This window comes from Saccostrea echinata, unplaced genomic scaffold, assembly GCF_033153115.1.
Source record: "Saccostrea echinata isolate AGI-Se365-2 ecotype Australia unplaced genomic scaffold, CSIRO_AGI_Sech_v1 ptg000005l, whole genome shotgun sequence".
NCBI lineage: Eukaryota > Metazoa > Mollusca > Bivalvia > Ostreida > Ostreidae > Saccostrea > Saccostrea echinata.
The window spans coordinates 13,745,001-13,751,574 of NW_026889754.1; the positions used below are offsets into that span (position 1 = coordinate 13,745,001).

At 38.0% G+C, this 6,574-nt stretch overlaps 1 pseudogene; it reads right to left on the reverse strand.

Annotated features, from left to right (window-relative positions):
- The window catches only part of LOC133179679 (uncharacterized), a 12,408-nt pseudogene extending 6,158 nt beyond the window's left edge, over positions 1–6,250 (reverse strand).
- Between the last annotated feature and the right edge of the window lie 324 nt (positions 6,251–6,574).

A 6,574-nucleotide genomic window follows, 5' to 3' on the forward strand; every position in this document is an offset into this window, starting at 1 on the left:
TTACACTAGGGGCAGCCTGGGTGGGAAGTAACAAGGTTATAACAATTTGGATATAAAAATGTGACAGACAAACATAGAGACACTCACAGACATGATGTCTGATTCTTAAGTATATCCCAAACATTGTTTACAAAAATATCATAAATATATATTATTACCTCTCTGTTCAAGCCACATTTCTGAAGAGTTAAACTGTCGTATCCCTGTGGTTTATTACAATTAACCCCGGATACCGATCCATACATTGTCCCAGCTATAAACACGTGCTTAGGCAGTTAGGGTTCACAATTTATTCAACTACAACAATACTAATGACGTATTACACAACATGACGTATAAGACAGTAAATGATAGATCATAGAGTTATCTTTCTTTGAATACATGAAATAAGCCAATACACTACATTCCCTCCCTTTTTCCAGTTCAATATTTACTTTAAATGTACATGAAATCTTAATATGTGAAAACCCTATTTTTCCTAAATGAGAATACAACCTTTCTGATAATGCCTTTATCCTAAAATAAAATTTTATCACTTATTCAAGACAAGTAATATGAAGTACTCATAACACATAAAAGACAATTGATCCATAGACCTTTTGAATGTCAATAATTGCAAAAATTAACAAAGATGACAAATTACTCAACTCAGTTCATAGTCCTTGAACTTGATTGGCATTTTCCGTTCGCGTACCGGTCTAGTGTGAACAGTAGTTTCTGGACTCTTTGGACTTGACTGAAGTTTCCCAGAATCATCGAAAGAATTTGAAACATCACTGTACAAATCACAAGCACTGGATTCATTAGAATTTGTATTATATTCACACTGATTTGACACTGACACATTTTCATTACACATATTTTCACTTGCCATATTATTTGACACAATTTCATGGTTTGACACATTTTCATTCTGCAAGGACACACTTTTATTTTTCACATATTCACTTGATGAACTCGGCCTTTCCCCTATGAACTTTTTGAGATGCGTAACATTCCTTCTGTATCGCACACCTTCGGGAGATTCTACCAATACACCATTTCCTGCCTTTGACACAATTTTCATCGGACTTGGACTAAAATTGGTCGAAAGCTTGTCGGTTTTCTTTTGCTTCATCAACACAAAATCTCCTTCCTGTAGATCATTTTCTTGTGCATTTCTCCTTGCGTCTGTGTATATTTTGCCTTTCTCCTTGTTTTCCCTGTCTCGATCACGAATTTCTGCACAAGTACCATTAAGTTGACATAATTCGGGTAGTTTTGTACGGATTGTTCTCCCAAATAACATTTGGGATGGACTAATTCCAGTCACAGTGTGTGGTGTAGATCTATACATCATAAGGTACGTGAGCAATTCATCCTTCCAGTTTCGTTTCTGGACTTGAGCTATTTTGAGTCTTTTGAGAAGAGAACTATTTTGACGCTCTATTTCCCCGTTGGCTTGAGGCCATAATGGTGTTGTCTTTCGGTGAGATATTCCGTACTCCTGCAAAAACTCCTTGAATTCTCCACTAACAAATTGAGGTCCATTATCGGTCCTAATTGATGATGGAACACCATGTGTAGCAAAAGTGTTTTTCAAACTTTGAATCACTTTGTCTGTTGTCGTCGATTTCATGATGGTCACATCCACCCATCTCGAATAGTAGTCCACAAGTACAAATAAACTATCCCCTGATGGCAATGGTCCTAAGAAGTCAATAGCCAAATCCTGCCATGGTTCTGAGGGTAACTCAGTCCTGTGCAATGGTTCTGGATTCATTGGTTTAGCTACCAACTGACATCCATAACATGATTTACAGTGTCTCTCTATACCTTTATCCATGCCCGGCCACCATAGTTTAGATCTCAGGCGTTGTTTCATCCAAACTATACCAGGATGACCTTCATGTCCCAAATTCAGTATTTTCCTTCTCAGAACTTCAGGGATCACAATTCTAGTTCCTCTCAAAACTAAATGTCCAATTACACATAATTCATCTTTAACAGGTAAGTATTCCTTACAAGTTATTTTGTTCCAATTCCCTGTGATGAGACACTTCCTAACCTCTTCAAGATCACTGTCCTCTGATGAAGCTCTTTCAATTTCATGGGTTGTCATGGCAACAGGTGTAGCTCCTTCAGAAATTAAACAGATGTATTGCTCTGTTTCATCATATGAGGTTTTGTTGTCAGCTTTGTGAAGTAGTCTTGATAGACAATCTGCAACATTCCGTGGTCCAGGTATATACACAACTTTGTACTTATACGACTGTAAGCGTAAAATCCATCTCTCGACACGAGCACAAGCTTTCGATCTTGGAGAAAATATAAACTGTAAAGGTTTATGGTCTGTTAAAAGTTCAAATTCCTTTCCAAACAGATACATATGGAATCTTTCACAGGCCCAAACAAGTGCGAGCGCCTCTTTCTCAGTTTGTGAATACCTGCGCTCTACATCGGACAAACTACGGATTGCATAACAAATAACTCTCTGGTCTTTGCCTTGTTGTTGGATCAAGACTGCACCAAGTCCAACTGGTGATGCATCTGCGACAACCTTGGTTGTAGCCTTAGGATCGAAATATGCTAATGTACATGCCTTTGCCATCAACTCCTTCAGTTTCTTAAAAGCATCATCCTGTTCACGTTCCCACTGAAATTTTGCTCCTTTCCTTGTGAGTCGTCTTAGCGGCTCTACAATTGTTGCTAGATTGGGTATGAATCGTGCACTGAAATTAACAAGTCCCAAAAAGCTCCGGATTTCTGCAGCATTCGATGGTTGTCTCTCTTCTAATACAGCTTTGACCTTGTCTTCACCAACACAGATTCCATGCTTAGATAGTATATGTCCCATAAAGGATATGTATGGCATATTGAACTGACACTTGTCCAAGTTAACTGTGAGACCTTTCTCGCTCAACTTCTGGAAGAGTCTATCTAAATTTGTGTCATGTTCTTCTTGGGATTTTCCGTGTACGATAATGTCGTCAAATATACTCTGTACACCTTCACAATCCTTCAATACTTGGTGAATAATTTTGTTGTACAGTTCTGGTGCACAAGAAATTCCAAACATCAGCCTCTTGTATCGAAAGTTTCCTTTATGTGTTTGGAAAGTGGTTATTTTCCTTGCACTAGGGTCCAGTTCAATCTGGTGGTAGGCCCACTTAATGTCCAATTTCGAGAACACTTGACTCTGATTCAAGTCACTCAAAATATCATCAATCGTAGGAATTGCGTACCTTTCTCGCATGACAGCCTCATTGGCCCTACGCATATCAACGCATAGTCTGATGTCACCATTTGCTTTTGGTACCACTACCACTTGACTCATCCAATCACTAGGTTCATCAACTTTCTCAATAATGTCATATGACTCTAGTTCCTGTAACTTCTGTTCAACTTTGCCTCGTAAATGATAAGGTATCCTCCTTAATGGTTGTACGACGGGTTTCACATCGTCATCAATTGAAATCTTCAATTGAAAATCTTTCAGTTTCCCCAGTCCTTCAAAACACTCTGGATATTTTGCTTTCAATTTGGCCTTTGTGTCTGTAACCTTTTGTACCAGTCCAGATTCTGAGTTTCCAGATTTACCAATGTGTAAAATTCCAAGTTTGGTGGCTGTGTCCTTACCCAAGAGCGGTTGACCATTTTCTTCTATCACATAAAAGATAACATCCTGCATAGACTTGTCACTACCACAAACATTCACTTGTGCAGTAAAACATCCTGCTACGGTCAATGAATTGCGACTCCCATACGCATATAATTTCATGTTGGTCAGTTGTGAAGTACAGCTGATTTTCTGTTTCTTCAAATATTCCCACAAGCGTCGATCAATGATATTAACGGAAGCACCGGAATCAATGATAGCTGAGATCTGAACACCTCCAACTTCAATGTCAATCTTGCTGTCTTTGTCAACACTAGTAATCGAAACTGTAAAAACATAGTCACATTCCTCCAATTCTTCAGGATGCTGGGTTGGGGTATCATTTACTTGTTTCACATAACTCCGTTTCTCTTTACTTTTCCCTTTGAAGTCCTTGGAATGCGTTTTACTCCTGCACCATTGAGCAAAATGACCTTCTTTCTTACAGGTATGACATTTCTTCCCTTTTGCAGGGCAATCTGCACTTCCATGACAATGTCCCACTTTACCACATGCCCAACATGTCTTTTTTTGCGAATGAGCAGTCAGTTTCTTAGCTCTAACTCTGTTTATCGATGCACCATGACCTTGATCACCTGTAGTTGTTTTCTCCTGAGAATTCCCGGAAATTCCATTTTCTATAGCATCAGCTTGCTTGTCTGCAAATTCCATTGTCTGTGCTAATTTTATCACATCATCCAGTTTTACGTCAGCGCGTTCCAGTAATTTCCTACGGAGTCTATGTGACGTACATTTTTCAATCACCTGATCAAGTATCATTTCGTTTTCATCAGCAAAATTACAATATTGTGCTTTCTGTTTGAGTCTTGTAATATATTTGTCAATCGATTCACCCTGTAGTTGACTCATAGACCTGAAAACAGATCTTTCATACGTAACGTTTGTGTGCGGTGTAAAATGTTCACTCAGTTTTTTCACAGCAACCTTGTACACATTGTCCATTTCTGCATTATTTTCGTCTGGTTCAGGTATTTCAATGCTAAAGAAAATATCTTGAACTGCACGACCTGCATGGTGTAACATAAGTGATTTCAACTGTTTCGGGTTAACTACCCCTTTACCTTCTGCGAAAAGTTCAAAGGACTGTAGCCATTTCTTCCACCGGAAGCCCATGCTGTTGATGTCGCCGTTCAAACTAAAGTTGGGAAATCCACCCAAATCTGATAGATGAACCATTCCTCCTTCAGCCATCTTGCGTAGTTCAATATCCTCGTCGCCAATAAATGTCGTATCCCTGTGGTTTATTACAATTAACCCCGGATACCGATCCATACATTGTCCCAGCTATAAACACGTGCTTAGGCAGTTAGGGTTCACAATTTATTCAACTACAACAATACTAATGACGTATTACACAACATGACGTATAAGACAGTAAATGATAGATCATAGAGTTATCTTTCTTTGAATACATGAAATAAGCCAATACACTACATAAACCAAGTATGTATTGCAGCTAATTGGAGGTCTGTGACCTCCCATACAAAAGAACAGCTATGGAAGAAAGCATCTGTGGTAGATTTTTCTTCTCTTGCAAAGAAATAGCAGTGCTGAAAACTGAAAACAGGAATGGTGCATTCAGTTGAAGCTTTTGGCTTGTACATTTCCAATCGAATTTTAAGAGTTTTTCAGTGTTGGATGCATGTCCTTTGAACACATCACTATCGTTTTTGGAAATCACTTTTATTTCACTCTGGATAACATTTTTAACAATGTCAAGCATTTCTTTTCTGTAATTTTCATTCCGACTGAAATTCCGAAGCACTGCTCTTGGTGAGGAATTGTTCAGCAATGATTTCAAAGCTGCCTGTTCATGTTCACCTTTGATAATCTTTAATCTTTCCACTCCATTATACTTCACAACTATCTGTATAATGATTAAGTATTCAATAGAATGCCTATTCAGTAGAGTTTATACAAATTACAATTATTGTATATCTTACATTCAATGTATAAATGGTTAACATCCAACAACTGAAAAGCTAAAACAAATCATGAGCACTTAGATCATGTAGATACTTTAACTAACTACAACAAAAATCAGATTACCTTGACATCAAACTCTTCCGACTGGTCTTTGGTTTGAGTAGATTTATCAATCTTCTTAATGTCATGACACTTTAAAGGTTCAACTTTTGGGGGGCTTGAGGAACCACGACTAACAAACTTTAAATGTTCAACTCGTTTTTTGCTTGAAGAACCAGGACTAATGAACAAGCCTTTCTTCACTCTCGATTTTGGAGTTGGGGTGAGCTTTATTGAACTGAACACTCGTTTTGTCCCTTTTGGTGTGGATAATTTTTCAGGAAGTTTAAGACTTCGAACCCCTGGCATATCTTTTAAAGTGGAAATAAGCTTATCTCGTTCGTCTTTAATGCTAACTAACCTTGTTTTCAGGTCGTTGTTCAGTTTTTGAACGCGGTTGAGTTTATTGGCACACATATTGCACGCAAATCCTTTAATGTCCGGAATACACATGAGTTTAAATACTTCCCTGTACTGTTCTTGGCTTGTATATGACGACAGGGATCTGTAAGAACGGTCATGTATGATTTTTTCGCAGAGAGCACAACATTTACTGGGCGCAGCCATTGTTGTGCAAACGAGGTTACAGTAATGCTACCTTTAAAACAGGAGAGTTCTAAACCTATAACGGCTAATTTGATTGGACAATAAATTTAATGAATATTTATGAGAAACGAGCGAATTGGTATGAATGGACCCACGGGTGATGGAGAGAGGAACGAAGCGTAATCAGCCGTGGGTTTCCGACGATGTTATTAGTATTGATGTTTTATTCTGCAGCACCTTAGTTTCTTCATAAAAAAAGAAAATGAGTAATTAAAATTAAAAATGAAGAAAAAACACATGTAAAATGCAAAAAAAAAAAAATATCCAATCATGATGAAAATACCA